Source organism: Hyaena hyaena, unplaced genomic scaffold (assembly GCF_003009895.1).
Source record: "Hyaena hyaena isolate Hyena2069 unplaced genomic scaffold, ASM300989v1 scaffold_838, whole genome shotgun sequence".
NCBI lineage: Eukaryota > Metazoa > Chordata > Mammalia > Carnivora > Hyaenidae > Hyaena > Hyaena hyaena.
The window spans coordinates 198,442-218,290 of record NW_024081465.1 but is presented as its reverse complement, the minus strand read 5'-3'; the positions used below and the strand labels follow the sequence as shown (position 1 = coordinate 218,290).

The window sequence follows — 19,849 nt, the reverse complement described above, 5'->3', positions numbered from 1 at the left end:
AGGAGGGTGCCCGTTTCTCCACATCCTCGCCAGCATCTAGAGTTCTCTGATTTGCTCATTTTAGCCACTCTGACTGGCATGAGGTGGTATCTCAGTGTGGTTTTGATTTGTATTTCCCTGATGAGGAGGGATGCTGAGCATCGTTTCATGTGTCTGTTGGCCATCTGGATGTCCTCTTTGGAGAAGTGTCTGTTCATAATCTTCTGCCCATTTCTTTGCTGGGTTGTTTGTTTTTTGGGTGTGGAGTTTGGTGAGTTCCTTATAGATTTTGGATATTAACCCTTTATCTGATATGTCGTTTGGACCTATCTTTTCCCATTCCGTTGTTTGCCTATTAGTTTTGTGGGTTGTTTCCTTTGCCGTGCAGAGGCTTTTAATCTTGATGAGGTCCCAATAGTTTATTTTTGCTCTTGATTCTTTTCCTTTTGGGGATGTGTCAAGTAAGAAATTGCTGCGGTGGAGGTAAAAGAGATTGTTTCCTGCTTTCTCCTCTAGGGTTTTGATGATTTTCTGTCTCACATTCAGGTCCTTTATCCATTTTGAGTTTATTTTGGTGTATGGTGTGAGAAAATGATCTAGTTTCATTCTTCTGCATGTTACTGTCCAGCTCTCCCAGCACCATCTGTTAAAGAGGCTATCTTTTTTCCATTGGACACTCTTTCCCGGCACTGTCAAGAATTAGTTGGCTGCACATTTTGGGTCCAGCTCTGAGTTCTCAATTCTGTTCAGTTGGTCTATGTGTCTGTTTTTGTGCCAATACCATACTGTCTTGATGATGACAGCTTTGTAGTAGAGGCTAAAGTCTGGGATGGTGATACCTCCCATTTTGGTTTTATTTTTCAGTATTACATTGGCTATTTGGGGTCTTTTGTGGTTCCATACAAACTTTAGGATAGTTTGTTCTAGTTTTGAGAAGTATGCTGGTGCAATTTTGATTGGGATTGTATTGAATGTGTAGATTGCTTTGGGTACTAATGACATCTTAACTATATTTATTCTTCCTATCCATGAGCATGGAATGTTTTTCCATTTCTTTGTGTCTTCAATTTCCTTCCTAAGTTTTCTATAGTTTTCATCGGACAGATCTCTTATATCCTTGGTTAGGTTTATTCCTAGGTACTTTATGGTTTCTTGTGCAATTGTGAATGGGATCAGCTTCTTGCTTTCTCTTTCTGTTGCTTCATTGTTGGTATATAAAAATGCAAGTGATTTCTCTACGTTGATTTTGTATGCTGCAACTTTGCTGAATTCTTGGATCAGTTCTAGTAGGCTTCTGGTGGGGTCTGTCGGGTTTTCTATGTAGAGTATCATATCGTCTGCGAAAAGTGAGAGTTTACTTCTTCTTTCCTAATTTTGATGCCTTTGATTTCCTTTTGTTGTCTGATGGCTGATTCTAGGACTCCAGCACTATATTAAACAACAGTGGTGAGAGTGGACATCCCTGTTGTGTTCCTGATCTCAGGGGAAAGCTCTCAGTTTTTCCCCGTTCAGGATGATGTTAGCTGAGGGCTTCTCATAGATGGCTTTTATGATGTTTAAGTAAGTTCCTTCTATCCCGACTCTCTCGAGGGTCTTTATTAAGAAGGGATGTTGTAATTTGTCAAATTTTTTTCTGCATCTATTGACAGGATCATATGGTTTTTAACTTTTCTTTTGTTGATGTGATGTATCACATTGATTGAATTGAGAATGTGGAACCAGCCCTGTAATCCAGGAATGAATCCTACTTGATATTGCTGGATAATTATTTTTATGTGCTGTTGGATTCGATTTGCAAGTATCTTGTTGAAGATTTTTGCATCCGTATTCATCAAGGATATTGGCCTGTAGTTGTCTTTTTTTGCTGGATCTCTGTCTGGCTTGGGAATCAGAGTGATGCTGGCTTCATAAAATGAGTCCGGGAGTTTTCCTTCAATTTCTATTTTTTGGAATAGCTTGAGAAAAATGGGTATTAATTCCATTTTAAATGTCTGGTAGAACTCCCCTGGGAAGCCATCAGGTCCAGGGCTTTTATTTGTTGGGAGATTTTTGATCACTGATTCGATTTCTTCACTAGTTATGGGTCTGTTCAGATTTTCTATTTCTTCCCGTGTGAATTTTGGTAGTGAGTGTGTGTTTAGGAATTCGTCCATTTCTTCTAAGTTGTCCAATTTGTTGGCATATAATGTTTCATAGTATTCCCTGATAATTCTTGAATTTCTGAGTGGTTGGTTGTAATAAGTCCATTTTCATTCATGATTATGTCTATTTGGGTGCTCTCTCTTTTCTTTTTGAGAAGCCTGGCTAGAGGTTTGTCAATTGTGTTTATTTTTTCAAAGAACCAACTCTTGGTTTCATTGATCTGTTCAATTGTTTCTTTCGTCTCTATGCTGTTTATTTCTGCTCTGATTTTTACTATTTCTCTTCTTCTGTTGGGTTTGGGGTGCTCTTGTTCCTCTGCCTCTGGTTCCTTTAGGCGAGTTCTTAGATTTTACACTTGCGCTTTCTCTAATTTCTTGAAATAGGCCTGGAGTGCAATGTACTTTCCTCTTAGGACTGCCTTTGCTGCATCCCATAGAGTTTGGATTGTTGTATTTTCATTTTCATTTGTTTCCATATATTTTTTAATTTCTTCTTTAATTACCCGATTGGCTCATTCATTCTTTAGTAGGGTGGTCTTTAACCTCCATGTGTTTGAAGGTTTTCCAGACTTCTTCCTGTGATTGATTTTAAGTTTCAAAGCATTATGATCTGAAAGTGTGCATGGTATGATCTCAATTCTTTTATATTTTGAGGGCTGCTTTATGTCCCAGTATGTGATCTATCTTGGAGATTGTGCCATGCGCACTTGAGAAGAAAGTGAATTCCTTGGCCTCAGGATGCAGAGTTCTAAATATATCTGTCAGATCCATCTCGTTCATTGTGTCATTCAAATCCATTGATTCTTTAGTGGTTTTCTGTCACTTTGATCTATCTATTGCTGTACGTGGAGTATTAAAGTCCCTAGCTATCAGCACATTCTTATCTATAAGCTTCTTTCTGTTTGTGATTGATTGTTTAAATATTTAGGTGCTCCCGTGTTCGGTGAGTAGACATTTATGATTGTTAGTTCTTCTTGATGGGTGGACCCTGTAATTATTATATAATGCCCTCTTCATCCCTTGTTATTGTCTTTAATTTAAAGCCCTGTTTGTCCGATATAAGTATAGCTATTCCAGCTTTCTTTTGACTTCCCATAGTATGATAGATACTTCTCCATCCCCTTACTTTTAATCTGAAGGTATCTTGCAGTCTAAAATGCGTTTCTTGTAGACAGCAAATAGATGGATTTTTATTTTATCCATTCTGCTACCCTATGTCTTTTGATTGGAGCATTCAGCCCATTTACAGTCAGTATTATTAAATCTGTGGGTTTAGAGTCATTGTGTCCTTTGTGGGGTTCATGGCTGTGGTGGTGTCTCTGGTGTCTTCGTTCCTTGCAATACTTCCCTCAGAGAGTCTCCCTCAGGATTTCTTGTAGTGCTGGCCTAGTGGTGACAAATTCTTTCAATTTTTGTTTATTTGGAAAGACTTTTATCTCTCCTTCTATTTTAAATGACTGGCTTGCTGGATAGAGGATTCTTGGCTGCATATTCTTTCTGTTCATCACATTGAAGATCTCCTGCCATTCCTTTCTGGCCTGCTAGATAGGTATGTCACATCTCTGATAGGTTTCCCTTTGTATGTTAGGGCCCTTTTCTCTGTAGCTGCTTTCAAAGTTCTCTCTTTGTCCTTGTATTTTGCCATTTTTACTATGATATGCCGTGCCGAAGATCGATTCAAATTATGTCTGAGGGCTGTCCTCTGAGCCTCTTGTATTTCAACATTTACTTCCTTCCCCAGGTAGGGGACGTTCTCAGCTATAATTTGTTCCAGGACTCCTTCAGCACCTTTCCCTCTCTCTTCCTCTTCTGGGATTCCTATGATATGGATATTGTTGCGTATGACCGTATTGCTGAGCTCTCGAACTCTTCTTTCATGTTCCTGGATCAGTTTGTCTCTTTTTTTCTCAGTTTCCTTTTTTACTATAATGGTGTCTTCTAAATCACTTGTTCTCCTTTCTGCCTCTTCAATTCATGCAGTGGAGGCCGCTAACTTATTATGTATCTCATTTATCACATTTTTTAATTCATCATGCCTATTTTTATTCTCCGTGTTGCTTGTAGCCATAGTTTCTTTGATGTCCCCTATGCTTTTTTCAAGTCCAGCTATTAATTTTATGATTATTGTTTTATAATCTTGTTCAGTTATGCTGCTTATATCTGTTTTGAGCAGTTCATTAGCTGTCAATTCTTTTTGGAATTTCTTTGGAGGAGAGCTCTTTCGCTTCGTCAGTTTGCTTAGCTTTCATTCTCTTGTTAGTTTTAAAGACTTGTTATGCTCTCTGCACCTGTGAGCGCTGCTTACCCAAGAAAACTCTTTGACTGTCCAGAGCCTATCCTTTTGGAGAGTATTTTTTGAATGGTATCTTTTGGTCTCTCTTGTTGAGACCTTGGTTATTTTATTTTCCTACTCATAGTGAGATTTGGGACTCTCCACCATGTGTACTTTGGCTTGTTTCTTGAGGTAGCCCTGGAGAAGAAAACAGACTGACAAACGCACAGGGAGCAGGGGACCACAAACGCACAGACAAATCCAACTAACATGCAAACCGAGAGGGAAAACGAAAAAGTTAAGAGAAAAGATGGAGGAGGGAAGACGAATAATAGAAAATTAAAAAATACATAAAAAGGTCAAAAAGAAGAAAGAAAAGGAAAAAAGAAGAAAACCGATGGACAAAGAAAGGTTTAAATCATATAACCGGATTTCCCAGCTACAATTAAATAGCCAGGTGTATGCAGTGCTGGTCGAAGAGCAGAGAGAAAGAGAGAGAAGACAGGGCGGGGATGAGGCAAAATTGGAAATAGAAGGAACAGACAGAAGGGATAAGAAGCTTTTTTCAAAGAGCTAAAGGGTGTAATATGGTTGAATAGGTGAGAGAAGGACGCAGGTACTATCCAGAGAAACTATATAGTCTAATTACTTCTGAGAGAAAGAGATGAAAAGGTCGGTAGGTGTAGAATTTACATCTACAGAATGGATTGAATGTGACTGTTTAAGCAAGCCGGTGACCAGAGTTAATCAGGTCAGTCTTCCGGGGGGAAAAAAAGAAAAGAAAAAGGCGGAGGGCAGCTTTCAAGCAGGGATAGGCGTGGTGTGATCCAGTGCGTCAGGTGGGAGTTCAGCCTTGGAGGTTGTGGGGAGGAGTGTGGCAGCGCTCCAGTCCCTTCTTGAACCAAGCGCTGCACCTCGCTTTTTTGGGTGTGTAAACTCTCCGTGCTGGGGGCACAGTCAAAGTGGGTTGCACTCTTTAACCCAGGCCAGGCCTAGTTTCCAAATCCCAGTCTGTGCACCTCCCTGAAATTGCGGTAGACACAACCTTGCAGGTGATCCCCTCAGGGCAATTCCAAGTCTCTTGCCTGGCCCTGGGGATGGAGCCAGAATCGCTGTTCCCTTCTCCTCTGGGTTGGGTTGGCGAGCATGGGCGAGGGTCTGCCTGTGGGGCGCGCCGGGCCTGCTGGAGAGAGGGAAACCAGGTCCCTCTGTGTCTCGTCACCCGAAACATGAACTCGTGGGCAAATCTCCCAGTTTTTAAGCTCTTTGCCTTTCCTCTAGGGATCCAACCAGGCCAGGAGCGCGGAGGCCCCGAACGTGCACAGCTCCTCCAGGGGTCAGGCCAGCCAGGAGCACAATGGCGCAGAGGCGTGCAGCTCCTCTGAGTCCTGACAGCCAAGAGCACAATGAAGTGGTCTCTGCACAGCCCCTCAGGGACGAGTTGGTGCGCGGGGACCTGGAGAACAGGGATTTGGCGCGCATGGTTCTTCTGTGCCCCGAGCGGAGGTTTTCCTGTTTCCCAGCGACAGGGATCGTGTCTTGAACGGTTTCAGACTCTCGCTTTTCCCCCTCTCACTCCCCGCAGGGGGGGATCGCCCCCATCCCTGGAGTCTCAGATCCCGGCCCGATTTTATCTTCCTCAGTTCTCATTCACGTTAGAAGTCTTTCTCAAGAAATAGAAAACCTAAACAGACCCATAACGAGTGAAGAAATCGAATCAGTGATCAAAAATCTCCCAACAAATAAGAGCCCTGGACCTGATGGTTTCCCTGGGGAATTCTACCAGACATTTAAAACAGAATTAATCCCAATTCTTCTCAAGCTATTCCAAAAAATAGAAGTCGAAGGAAAACTCCCGGACTCATTTTATGAAGCCAGCATCACTCTGATTCCCAAGCCAGACAGAGATCCAACAAAAAAAGAGAACTATAGGCCAATATCCTTGATGAATACGGATGCAAAAATTCTCAACAAGATCCTTGCAAATCGAATCCAGCAGCATATCAAAAGAATCATCCACCAAGATCAAGTGGGATTCATTCCTGGGTTACAGGGCTGGTTCAACATTCGCAAATCAATCAATGTGATCCATCATATCAATAAAAGAAAAGATAAAAACCATATGATCCTGTCAATAGATGCAGAAAAAGCATTTGACAAAATACAGCATCCCTTCTTAATAAAGACTCTCGAGAAAGTTGGGATAGAAGGAACCTACTTAAACATCATCAAAGCCATCTATGAGAAGCCTTCAGCTAACATCATCCTCAACGGGGAAAAACTGAGAGCTTTCCCCCTGAGATCAGGAACACGACAGGGATGTCCACTCTCACCACTGTTGTTTAACATAGTGCTGGAAGTCCTAGCATCAGCCATCAGACAACAAAAGGAAATCAAAGGCATCAGAATTGGCAAAGAGGAAGTCAAACTTTCACTCTTCGCAGATGACATGATACTCTACATAGAAAACCCGACAGACTCCACCAGAAGCCTACTAGAACTGATCCAAGAATTCAGCCAAGTTGCAGGGTACAAAATCAACGTACAGAAATCGGTTGCATTTTTATACACCAATAATGAAGCAACAGAAAGAGAAATCAAGAAACTGATCCCATTCACAATTGCACAAAAAACCATAAAATACCTCGGAATAAACCTAACCAAGGATACAAGAGATCTGTATGATGAAAACTATAGAAAACTTATGAAGGAAATTGAAGAAGACACAAAGAAATGGAAAAACATTCCATGCTCATGGATAGGAAGAATAAATATAGTTAAGATGTCATTACTACCTAAAGCACTCTACACATTCAATGCAATTCCAATCAAAATTGCACCAGCATACTTCTCAAAACTAGAACAAACTATCCAAAAATTTGTATGGAACCACAAAAGACCCCGAATAGCCAAAGTAATACTGAAAAATAAAACCAAAACGGGAGGTATCACCATCCCAGACTTCAGCCTCTACTACAAAGCTGTCATCCTCAAGACAGTATGGTATTGGCACAAAAACAGACCCATAGACCAATGGAACAGAATTGAGAACTCAGAAGTGGACCCAAAAGTATACAGCCAACTGATCTTTGACAAAGCAGGAAAGAATATCCAATGGAAAAAAGACAGCCTTTTTAACAGATGGTGTTGGGAGAACTGGACAGCAACATGCAGAAGAATGAAACTAGATCATTTTCTCACACCATGCACAAAAATCAACTCAAAATGGATAAAGGACCTGAACGTGAGACAGGAAACTATCAACACCCTAGAGGAGAAAGCAGGAAACAACCTCCTTGACCTCCACCGCAGCAACTTCTTACTTGACACATCCCCAAAAGCAAGGGAATCGAGAGCAAAAATAAACTGTTGGGACCTCATCAAGATTAAAAGCTTCTGCACAGCCAAGGAAACAACCCAGAAAATTAATAGGCAACCAACGGAATGGGAAAAGATAGTTGCAAATGACATATCAGATAAAGGGTTAATATCCAGAATCTATAAGGAACTCACCAAACTCCACGCCCGAAAAACAAACAACCCAGTGAAGAAATGGGCAGAAGACATGAACAGACACTTCTCCAAAGAGGACATCCAGATGGCCAACAGACACATGAAACGATGCTCAGCATCCCTCCTCATCAGGGAAATACAAATCAAAACCACACTGAGATACCACCTCACGCCAGTCAGAGTGGCTAAAATGAGCAAATCAGAGAACTCTAGATGCTGGCGAGGATGTGGAGAAACGGGCACCCTCCTGCACTGTTGGTGGGAATGTAAACTGGTACAGCCCCTCTGGAAAACAGTGTGGAGGTTCCTCAGGAAACTAACAATAGAACTCCCTTATGACCCAGCAATAGCACTGCTAGGAATTTACCCAAGGGATACAGAAATGCTGAGGCATAGGAGCACATGTACCCCAATGTTCATAGCAGCACTCTCCACAATAGCTAAAACATGGAAAGAGCCTAAGTGTCCATCAACAGATGAATGGATCAAGAAGATGTGGTTTATCTATACCATGGAATACTACATGGCAATGAGAAACAATGAAATCTGGCCATGTGTAGCAACATGGATGGACCTTGAGGGTGTTATGCTGAGCGAAATAAGTCAGGCAGAGAAGGACAAATACCATATGTTTGCACGTATAGGAGGATTAGGAGGAACTTGACGGAGGACCAAGGGGGAGAAGAAGGGCGGAAATGGTGGGGGAAAGGGAGAGAGGCAAACCATGAGAGACTCTTGAATGCTGACAAAAACTGAGGACTGATGGATGTGGGGGGGAGGGGGGGATGGGCATGAAGGAGGGCACTTTGGGGATGAGCACTGAGTGTTATGTAGAAACTAATTTGACAATAAACTATTTGTAAAAAAAAAAAAAAAAAAAAAGAAGTCTTTCTCAGTGGATTCTGCGTCCTTTCTCTCCCAATCTCTTGGGTTCTGTAAGGTTTCCTATGGCTTCAGATCTTTTCCGTGCGAGATATGGGGGCGACTGCAATGTACGGAGCTCCTTACTTCTCCGCCATCTTACCCCCTCCCTAGTCAAATTCGTTTTAGGTGGCCATGATGCAGGTATCTTTTCAAAGATAGCCCTGTGGTTCATGTAATATGATTCAATGAGACATTTCTATGAAAACAAAAGAAGACAACTATGCTTCCTGATTAGATCAACTGTGAAGCCAGTTTCTGATTTCAAAGGGTAGCCAGTGGCACAGATGTCTAGATGTCAGGCTTCAATCATCTTCAGATACAGTGAGGGCAAGTAGGGGTAGCCTGATGGATCTTCCCGGTTTATAGTTCAAATGCCTCTGATAAGCTTTTCAGTGGCCCATAGAGGCACAACACTAAGATGGTCTGGACATGAACTATAATGACGATTTCTTTATATCAAGTCACTTGTATAAAGTTTTCAGGGCTTCAGGAAAGAAGGAAGTTATAGTTCTCCAATGTTTCCAACACAGAGAGGTAGGAGAAAAATCAAAATGTTCCTTTGGGACGATGCATGGGTGGCTGAGTCCATGAAGCATTGGACTCTTGATTTTGGCTGAGGTCATCATTGTACAGTTGCTGAGATTGAGCCAGCTTTGGACTGTGCCCTGACAGCAGGGAGACTGCTTGTGATTCTCCCTCTCACCATCTCTCTGCCCCTCACTTGCTTGTGCGCACGCGCTCTCTCAAAGTCAATAAAAATTTAATACAAATGTTACCTTGGGACTTCTAGCCAGGCATTTGAGGACAGAAAAATAGGATATGGTACGGTTTATGATGAATATTATTAAAGTCTAAATCTACAAAGATGTGTTACTGAAATATTGTTGTCTATAATTACTCTCATTTACAAAGCAGAGCCAAATTAACACTAATTGGATTGCAAACTCAGTGTATTTTGAGAAAAATGTGAACTCATTATTTACATAAGTGCAGCCACAATAGAGGTTTGACATATAGATTTTTTTTTTAAAGATTTTTATTTATTTCTAGGAGAGAGAGAGAAAGACAGCGTGCGCAGGGGAGGGTCAGAGAGAGAGGGAGTCACAGACTGAAACAGGCTCCAGGCTTTGAGCTGGCAGGCAGCACAGAGCCCGACGCGGGGCTAGAACCCACGAACCGCGAGATCATGGCCTAAGCGAAAGTCGGACGCTTAACCGACTAAGCCACCCAGGCGCCCCGACATATAGATTTTTTTAAAACCAGCTTTGCTGGTGTTTTCATAAAGATCACTAGATTGAACTTTTAATAAGCTCTAAAGGGCAGAAATGAAGCCAAATACTTGCCCTCAGACTATAGATTTGGGTGAATTCCTGTATTCTTGAATTCTCCAAAATATTCCAAGGTTCTTGAACCTATTAGGAAATACAGTTCTTGATTCACCTGGTAAGGCTTTCAGGGACTCTGTAAGCAAGGTATCCTGGTCATATTTCCAAGGGGGCTTTATTGAATCCATGATGCCCATCAGATATATTTAGAGCTGTCTCCTCATACTGAATTATACAGGTCTTTCTCAGCTATGAAACTCTAGTCAAAGCCTTGGTTCCCTAACAGTGTTTCCAACTGCATCTTGTCATAAGGCGAAAAACTCCTTATTCAAAGTATACATATACGTATATTGGCAAGCATAGAAGAACAGTCATTGAGAGTTTCTGGAATCTGGAAGAACCAGGTAGGGACAAAAGATAAGTGTTTCCATTTGTCTACCAAATTATATTCTGTGCAATTGATGCAGGTTAGTTACCATAAGAGGAAAAGTTTCTAAAATCTGTAAAAAACAAAACATTTTTCTGAAGGATTTCATTAAATTCCAGTTAGTTAACATACAGTGTAACATTAGTTTCATGTGGGTAATATAATATTGAAACAATTCCATAGTATCCCTGGGTCTCAACTCACAAGTGACCTCATTATTCCCATTCACTTGTTTAACCCATCTGCCTACCCATCTCCACTCTGGTAACCATCAGTTTGCTCCCTATAGTTTGGCGTCTTTCTCTTGGTTTGCCTCAAACCCCCGCCCCCCTTTTTTCCCCCAATGTTCACTTGTTTTATTTCTGGAATTCCACATGAGTGAAATGATATGCAATTTGTCTTTCTCTGACTTTTTCACTTAGCAAAATGCTCTATAGCACCATCCACTCACTGAAATGTCAAGGTTTCGTACCTTTTTATGGCCTATTAACATTCCATGGTATATTTGTACATATATATACATACATACCAAATCTTCTTTATTTAATCAGGAGTCAATGAACACTTGTGCTGGACTATTTGAAACAGAAAAGTTCACTACCTCTTGCCTGTCGAACTTCTGCTCCAACAAATCTGGGCTATGGACAGAACCGGAGCACAAGACTATCTTCATCACGGGGCTGACTGAAGGCAGGAGGTCCTTCACAGCAGTGAATCAGCTGTCCTGAGAGGTCACCTATCTACACCGGATCGAACTGTCATTGGAGTTCCATCCTGGGATATTAGTGCTCGGGGACAACTACAGCACACGTCCTGCTGACCCTGCCTATTGCAGTGTCCAGAAGTCTCCTTCATCTCCAAAATCTACTCTGCCACCCTGCCATGTGACATTGTACACCTATACCCAAAATATCTGCATCATCTAAAATCCCTCCTCCCTCCACCGCCTCTGGTCTTGTCCTGGGCCAACCAGTAATCTTTGTCAACGAACAGCCTCTGGGCCTCAGGAAGACAAAAAGGAATTCAGTGAAATCATGAAGATAAATGAGGACATCCCCAATCTTCAAAACTCACCACATTTGCCAATTCCTGATCCCTATGACATTTATTCATCCGATGACACCACCAAGAGCTGCCTATGACCCGGGGTGACTAAAGGGAGCCACCTCGAGTTACCTCCTTTCTTTGGAAAGAGTCTTTCACATTTTCCTTTCATAGGTCTTTCTAAGGATGATGGCATCGTCATGTTTTACTTAGATTCCCATCCCACATCCCAGCGCTACACATCTGAATACCCATTGGCCTTACATGTCTCTCATCTCAACTAAGCAGTTAGTGAGGACACTCTCACCACAACACAGGCACAGAACAATGTTTGTGATGCTTCTGTAGCTGGAACCAAAAAGGAAGAAACACAGAACTGGAGATATAGAGACAACTCAGAAATAACACAAGTAGAAGTGATTTTTCTACATACAGTCTCAGTTGTGCAACCTGGGACAGGGGTCTTTCTCCACATGAGGATGGCATATGCTAATTCTTTACCTTGTATATTTTCTATGTCTTACCTGGGGCTACAAGATAACTACGACTGGAATTTGTTTCTCCTACTTATGGGGTGTCTGTTACACACATGTGTACATACATAGCATGTGCATGTTCACTTCATACAGAAACAAAACAATACCTCCACACCCCTTATGAGGGGAGGCACATACCTGGATTAGCTGCCATGGTGGCATGCTTTAGAGCGCCTGGGTATGTTCAGATTGGGCCATTCAAACTACAACAGGTTTATTGAAGTTCTGCGCCTTCTGCAAGGGACACACACGGGAAAGCATTTGGGGAAAGGAGACCTGGTAGCTTACAAGGGCAGATTAAAAAGGTTTTATCAGAAGTCTCATTATCTTGTGACTCTGTAGGGTGTTGTGTAGGGAACGTACTAGTGAGAGGGGCTGGTATCAGTCAAGACCCTGTAAAACGCCTGTCTAGGGGCATCTGGGTGGCTCAGTAGGTTAAGCTGATTGTTCTTGATCTCATAGTTCATGGGTCCAAAGTCTGTGTTGAGTTGTGTGCTGACAGTAGAGCCTGCTTGAGATTCTCTCTCCCCCCCCCACCGCCCCTCCCATACTTATGATCGCTCTCTCGCTCTCTCTCTCAGAATAAGGAAATAAACTTAAAAATATATACTGGCTATGAAAAATGAATTCCAAATAGCAGATTCATGGAGTACTTTAGCTAAAAGTTAAACAGTACCCATATAGAATCACTAATATATCCATCATAATATCACCATATTCACAAAGAGGACAAAGTGGTACAATGGATAAACCAGGGGAAAAGTAAAGACACATTATGTGAACCCCAAGGCTGATGAGAAACTAGATTACTAGATATGTTATGCCATTGCGTTAGTAACTAAGTGACAGATTCCATCAGTTACCTACAAGCTTAAAATAAAGACGATAGTTAAACATCGCTGGTGGGAATCACACTTCATTCATCACACATATCTGTTAACACATAAAACCATCATGTTTATTAATTAAAATATATTAAGTTTACACAGACTAATTAATGCATTTCAAATCCACCCAACTCAACAAGTCCTTGTTCAATATACAGAATACAAACGTTAAAAATACCATTCATGTGCTGACATAATGATGTGGGAGTAGTCTTCCCATAAATTTGAAGCTGAGGTAATTATTGAGAAATGTGCATGTACAATTATATGCCATTCCTGGGAAGAGGTAGCTATCCTTTGTAGTATCTGTGAAGATGTCTTCATGGCAGCCGTATCAACTCATATACCCTCTTGCTATTATGAAGATCTACCAGTATTTCAATGGACTGCCACCTCTTTTTCCTTTAAGACCATATCGTGAAACATTTTATTTCTAATATTCAGAAAGTTTTTAGTCTTAATAAATGGAGAAGCATGGTGTTCTGAACACCTATTTCATGATAACTTGCATCAATATTATAACCACAAAGAGTACCTCCATTTTGATTTTCTTCATATATTGTACATCATATTGTCCTTTATCTTCCATGGAAAATTAGATACACATGAATCCTGCCTAATGAAGAAGGGCATGTCTTATCTTTGATGCAACAGCTATCAGTCAATGGTTTCATATACCCGCTGGGAATAAATGAATAATCTGCAGTGATTTGAGAGGAGAAATACATTAATATTTGCTACTCACTAATCCAAAATAGGGTCAATGTAAAAAAAAAAAAACACATTGTGAAATTAATTACATCTATGCAAAAACACATCCACTATATCTTTGGAACCGGAATAGCACCTATGTTTTCTAAGTGTTTAACTTTCTCCTATTCCCTACAAGTATTTTGATATAGTGTTGAAGAGAGTGACTGATGTACTGCTTTCTACTTGATTTCTGTAACATTAGTGACCTTTGATGTTCAATTTAAACTTTCATAAATCTATCCAGTTACTTTCTTATATGCCCTCTCCAGTGTTTGATAAAATGTACATTTAAAAGGAAGGTCTTTCCTCAGTCATTACATTTCTAGGCTTGCATCAAGGGTGCATTTCTTGATATTGAGCAAAGATGGAATTCTAGGTAAAGGGGAGGACACTGTCTTTCCGTTTCACAGATTTGCTCCTATGTGATAACTAGATAACTAACTAGACGTGTTGTTGAGTAAGATGTGACTTGCAGGGAGAGCCTGCCAACAAATTGTTGACATTTGTATGGTTACTCTCCTATAGGAATTCTCTGATGTCCAGTAAGGGCTGAGGGTCACTTACAGGCACTGACATTCTTTTGACATTTTCAAGGTTTCTCTCTTGTATGAATTCTGTGATGTTTGGCAAGGAGTGAGTACTGGTTAAAGGCCTTACCACATTCTTTACATCTGTATGGTTTCTCTCCAGTATGAATTCTGTGATGCTGAGTAAGGCTTGAGCGATGGGTAAAGGCCTTGCCACATTCTTGACATTTGTAAGGTTTCTCTCCAGTATGAATTCTGTAATGTCGAGTAAGGCTTGAGTGCCTGATAAAGGCCTTACCACATTCTTGACATTTGTAAGGTTTCTCTCCAGTATGAATTTTGTAATGTTGAGTAAGGTTTGAGTGCTTGTTAAAGGCCTTGCCACATTCTTTACATTGATAAGGTTTCTCTCCAGTATGAATTCTGTGATGTTGAATAAGGTTTGTGTACTGGCTAAAGGCCTTGCCACATTCTTTACATTTGTAAGGTTTCTCTCCAGTATGAATTCTGAGGTGTCCAGTAAGGTTTGCATACCGGCTAAAGGCTTTGCCACATTCTTTACATTTGTAAGGTTTTTCTCCAGTATGGATTCTGAGATGTCGAGTAAGGTTTGCATACCTGCTAAAGGCCTTGCCACATTCTTTACATTTGTAAGGTTTCTCTCCAGTGTGGATGCTGTGATGTCTAGTGAGGTAGGAGTGCCTGTTAAAGGCCTTGCCACATTGTTGACATTTGTCAAGTCTCCCTCTAATGTGGATTTGCCCATGTCTGTTTAGTGATGAGCAGTCCTCAAAGGTTTTACCACATTCTTCACATGTGTATGGTTTGTCTCCAGCACGCGTTCGGTGGGGTTGAGATAGTGTTGAGCTCCAATGAAAGACGGTGCCACAGTCCTTACAAGTGTACCCTTTCTCTCCAGGACCAATCGTCTTCTGTGTATTTAGTCTTGGTGACTGACTAACCGTGTTTCCAGATTGACTACATATGTACGCGTTTTTTCCCACACAAACTGTCTGATGATCGCCAGCACTGGAGGTCAGCTTCAGAGCTTTCCCTCGTTCATTATATTTACAAGGATTCTCTTTCAGATGTGTACTCATCTGTATAATACGTTTAGATCTTTGAGACAAGACTTCCTCATCTTTATTACATTCAAAATGACTTTCTGGGAAAGGAGTATGCAGGCATTTGTTAACGTTTGAGCCCTGGTTAAATTTCTCCTCAGATCCACTATAAACAGCAATTCGATGTCCATTCCAAATCATCTCGTAATTTTGTAGAGTTGACGTTCTGACACATCTCTCAAATTGATTCCACTTAACACTTTCTTCTTCAGTTTTCAATCTATGATGTTCAGAAATATTTGACTGAAAGGTCAATCCAATCCTATTTTCAAATTGGCTCAAATTCTTATTTTCAACATGAATGAGGTCACTTTCCTGATTTTCCAAATTTTCTTTCGACAAATATTTACATTTGGATATTTGATTTGAGGTGTTGGTTACTGAAACACAGTGCCTGACAGAAGTAGCTAACTTAAACGGGGAAGTTTTGCCAAATACTTGATATTTTTCACCATGTGGGGCACTTAGAATCTTCTTATTGGCAGATATCTCCGTTTGGATATGTCTGTCCTGATATGTTTCATGTCCTTCACTCTCTCCACTGTTGTCCCAGTCTATCATTAAGTGTAAATTCTCAAGACTACTATGTTCCCCCACTGACACTGTTTGGAGAGAAGGTTCTAAGCACAGCTGTGGCAGGAGACTCTGGGTGCATTGTGAAGATACAGCTGAAAGATACCAAATAACAGGAAAGTAAAATCATCCCACTTACTACTCTCAGATGAATATACTGTAGACTCTATTATACAACCTTAAAATCAATCAGAAAACGTTGGGCCATATGTTTGAGAAGGAATCATCAGGACTTACTTCGTCCATGGACACAAAACTTGCATACAACATGTGGACCATACAGCCTAATAGATAGTTCTGTAGTCTTGTCATGCTATACTGCAAATCATTTTCCTATACCTCAAATAATCAGGAAAAGTACCACATGAACCCAAAATTACCACAGAAGGGAACTTAAACATAAAACTGAAATCAACAAAATAGGACAAGTAAAACTAAGACCATATCTACCATAGGAAGCATTCGCTTTCAGAAAAGATCCACAAAATTGATAGACCTTTCAATCAAGTGAGAATGAAAGAAAAAGACCAACTTTATTTGCAGCAGTGCAGTGAAAGGAGACACATTATAACTGATGCTTTTGAAATAAAAATGAGTGTAAGAGGCAACAATGACTAATTACACGCCCACAAACTGATGCTAATAGATGAGAATGAATTAAAAAGAAGGCATAAAACACCTATACTGCATCATGAAAAATTTTTTGTAAAAATCACTACTGCTGACTACTAAGTTGAATGAAAGAGTAATTTAAGAAAAAAACAACCCAAAATTACAAATATATAAACAACAATAAAAAATCCAATCCAACTCCTAAGAAGGAAAATTCCTATGTTCAATCAATTCACTGGATAATTCAAGGAAACATTTCATGAGAAAGTACTTCATTTATTTTTTTAATCGTTTATTGTCAAGTTGTTTTCCATATAACACCCAGTGCTCATCCCCACAAGTGCCCACCTCCATGCCCATCACGCCCCCTTTCTCTCCCCCCCATCAGCCCTCGGTTTGTTCTCGGCATTCAAGAGTCTTTCATGGTTTGCCTCCCTCCCTCTTCTCCTCAAGTATTCCCAAGGAGTGAAGGTAAGTGAATAATGAAAATTCTCTGTGTGGTACCAGCATTACCAGGTTACCAAATCAATGGAATACACTACGGTAAAGAAGGCTACAAACTCGCAAAATAAGTATCTCTGTTCACGGATGACATGATCTATAGAAAACCCTAAAGAATCCTTATTTTGATTCTGTGTTATTTTGGTCATAGCTTGTATTATTTCTGCTAAGTTTTTTTACTACCTTTGATTTTCCTGTTTTTTAATGCTATAAATGCTTCAGTTAAGGAAAACATTGAAATAAAGAACATAACACCAAAAGAAACTAGAAAAGGAAGACCCATAACTGAAATTTAGTAGAGGAAAAAATAACGAAGCAAAATCTGAAATTATTTAGAAGAAAAAATCAGAAGTAAATAAAACAGAGGCCAGAATAAAAAATAACATAACATTGAAAGTAATGCCCAGTTTAACCAGAAAACAACAAAATTGGTAATGCTTCAACTACATATACAATTATATACTAAGAAATCAAATACCACAGGAAAGAAATCCACTGGGTCACCTGGGTGGCTCAGTCAGTTAAGCGTCCAACCTTGGCTCAGGTCTTGATCACAGGGATATTGAGGTTGAGCCCTGCATTGGGCTCTGTGCTTACAGCTCAGAGCCTGGAGTCTGCTTCTGATCGGTGTCTCCCTGTCTCTGCCTATCCTCAGCGCTCTCTCTCTCTCTCTTTCTCTCTCTCCCCCTCAGAAATAAACATTTATTTTCTTTAAATTTTTAAATATTTTATTTTTTTTAAGTTTTAAGAAACATGTTGAAAAACACATTTGAATATAATTTGTTTCCTTTGTACTACCATGCACTTTATTTTATGAATCTATTTATTTATTTAAAATGTTGCTGTATTTTGTGAGAGAGAGAGTGAGCATGCACGCGCAAGAATGGGACAGGGGCGGAAGAGAGAGACAGCGTGAGCAGGGGAGGGTCAGAGAGAGAGGGAGACACAGAATCTGAAGGAGGCTCCAGGCTCCAGCTAGCTATCAGCACAGAGCCCCACCCGGGGCTCGAATCCACAAACCACGAGATGATGACCTGAGCGGAAGCCAGACGCTCAACCAACTGAGTCACCCAGGTACCCCTAACAAACACTTTTTAAAAAGAATTCCACTTAATTCCTAGAAATCCACAAGTTCCCAAGATTGAAATATGAATCTTAAACCAAGAATTCAGGAATCTTCTTATACCTGTAAGAAGAATGAAAGCTGAATTCAAAATAAAAAATCTCTCAGCACAGTAAAGCCCAAGATCACATGCATTCATTGGTCAATTCTAATTCATATGTAAAAAAGTAATAATTAACGATAATCTTTTCAAAATCCAACAAATAGTGGAAAAGCACGAGCACATTAAAAAGTATCCCGTGAGGGCACCATTACTCTGACACCAAGCAGGATAAACACCATATAAGAACAAAAAAGCCTTGGGGCGCCTGGGTGTCTTAGTCGGTTAAGCGTCCGACTTTCGCTTAGGTCATGATCTCGCAGTTTGTGGGTTCGAGCCCCGCGTCGGGCTCTGTGTTGACTGCCAGCTCAGAGCCTGGAGCCTGTTTCAGAGTCTGTGTCTCCCTCTCTCTCTGATCCACCCCTGTTCACGCTGTCTATCTCTCTCTCTCCTAGAAACAAATAAAAATTAAAAAAAAAAAAAAGAACAAAAAAGCCTGGTTTGCCTGATAGAAATATTGCCATTCTGACATTCTATTGACATCCAGTTGCATGGTATGAGTTTCTTCATTTCCTCATTATCAATCTGCAGGTGTTTTTATGTCTAATGAGTCTCTTAGGGGCAGCATATAGCTTTTGTTTGTTTGTTTGTTTAATCCATTTTTGATAGTTCTGGATATGGATGCCTGTTTCCTTCCAGGATTATGGAAGGTTTCTGCTTTTTATTTTTCATTTTTATTTAATTAATTTATTTTAAAAAAATACATCCAAGTTAGTTAACATACAGTGCACCAATGATTTCAGGAGTAGATTCCTTAATGCCCCTTACCATTAAGCCAATCCCCCATCCCAGAACCCCCTCCAGTAACACTTTGTTTGTTCTCCATATTTAAGAGTCTCTTATGTTCTGTCCCCCTCCCTGTTTTTATATTATTTTTGCTTCCCTTCCCTTATGTTCATCTGTTTTGTATCTTAAAGTCTTCATATGAATGAAGTCATATGATATTTGTCTTTCTCTGAGTAACTTCACTTAGCATAATACCCTCTAGTTCCATCCATGTAGTTGCAAATGGCAAGATTACATTCTTTTTGATTGCCAAGTAATACTCCATTGTATATATATAACACTTCTTCTTTATCCATTCATCCATCGATGGACATTTGGGCTTGCTATTATTTGTTGAAATAAATGTTCTGCCCTCTTTTCTCTTTTTCTTCTAATACTCTCATAATATAAATACTATTACATTTGATGGAGTCTCTGAGTTCCTCAAGTCAATAGTATTGCATGATTCTTCTCCTGTCTTTTACACAGGTTCATTATTTTTATTTCTTTTTCTTCTAGGTGACAAAGTCATTCCTCTGTTACTTCCAGCCTGCTGTTCACTGCTAGCCTGTTTCCAATCTTTTCTTTTTACTTAAAAAAACAACAACTTTATTTTTTGAGAGAGATACAAAGAGTGCAAGTAGAAAAAAGGCAGAGAGAGAGAGGGAGAGAAAATACCTATCAGGCTCCATGCAGTCACTGCAGAGACCAAGTTGGGGTGGG

General features: G+C 40.3%; 1 pseudogene; it reads right to left on the bottom strand.

Moving 5' to 3' along the window:
- LOC120222067 overlaps positions 1 to 15,593 on the bottom strand; it is a 120,536-nt pseudogene extending 104,943 nt beyond the window's left edge.
- Between the last annotated feature and the right edge of the window lie 4,256 nt (positions 15,594 to 19,849).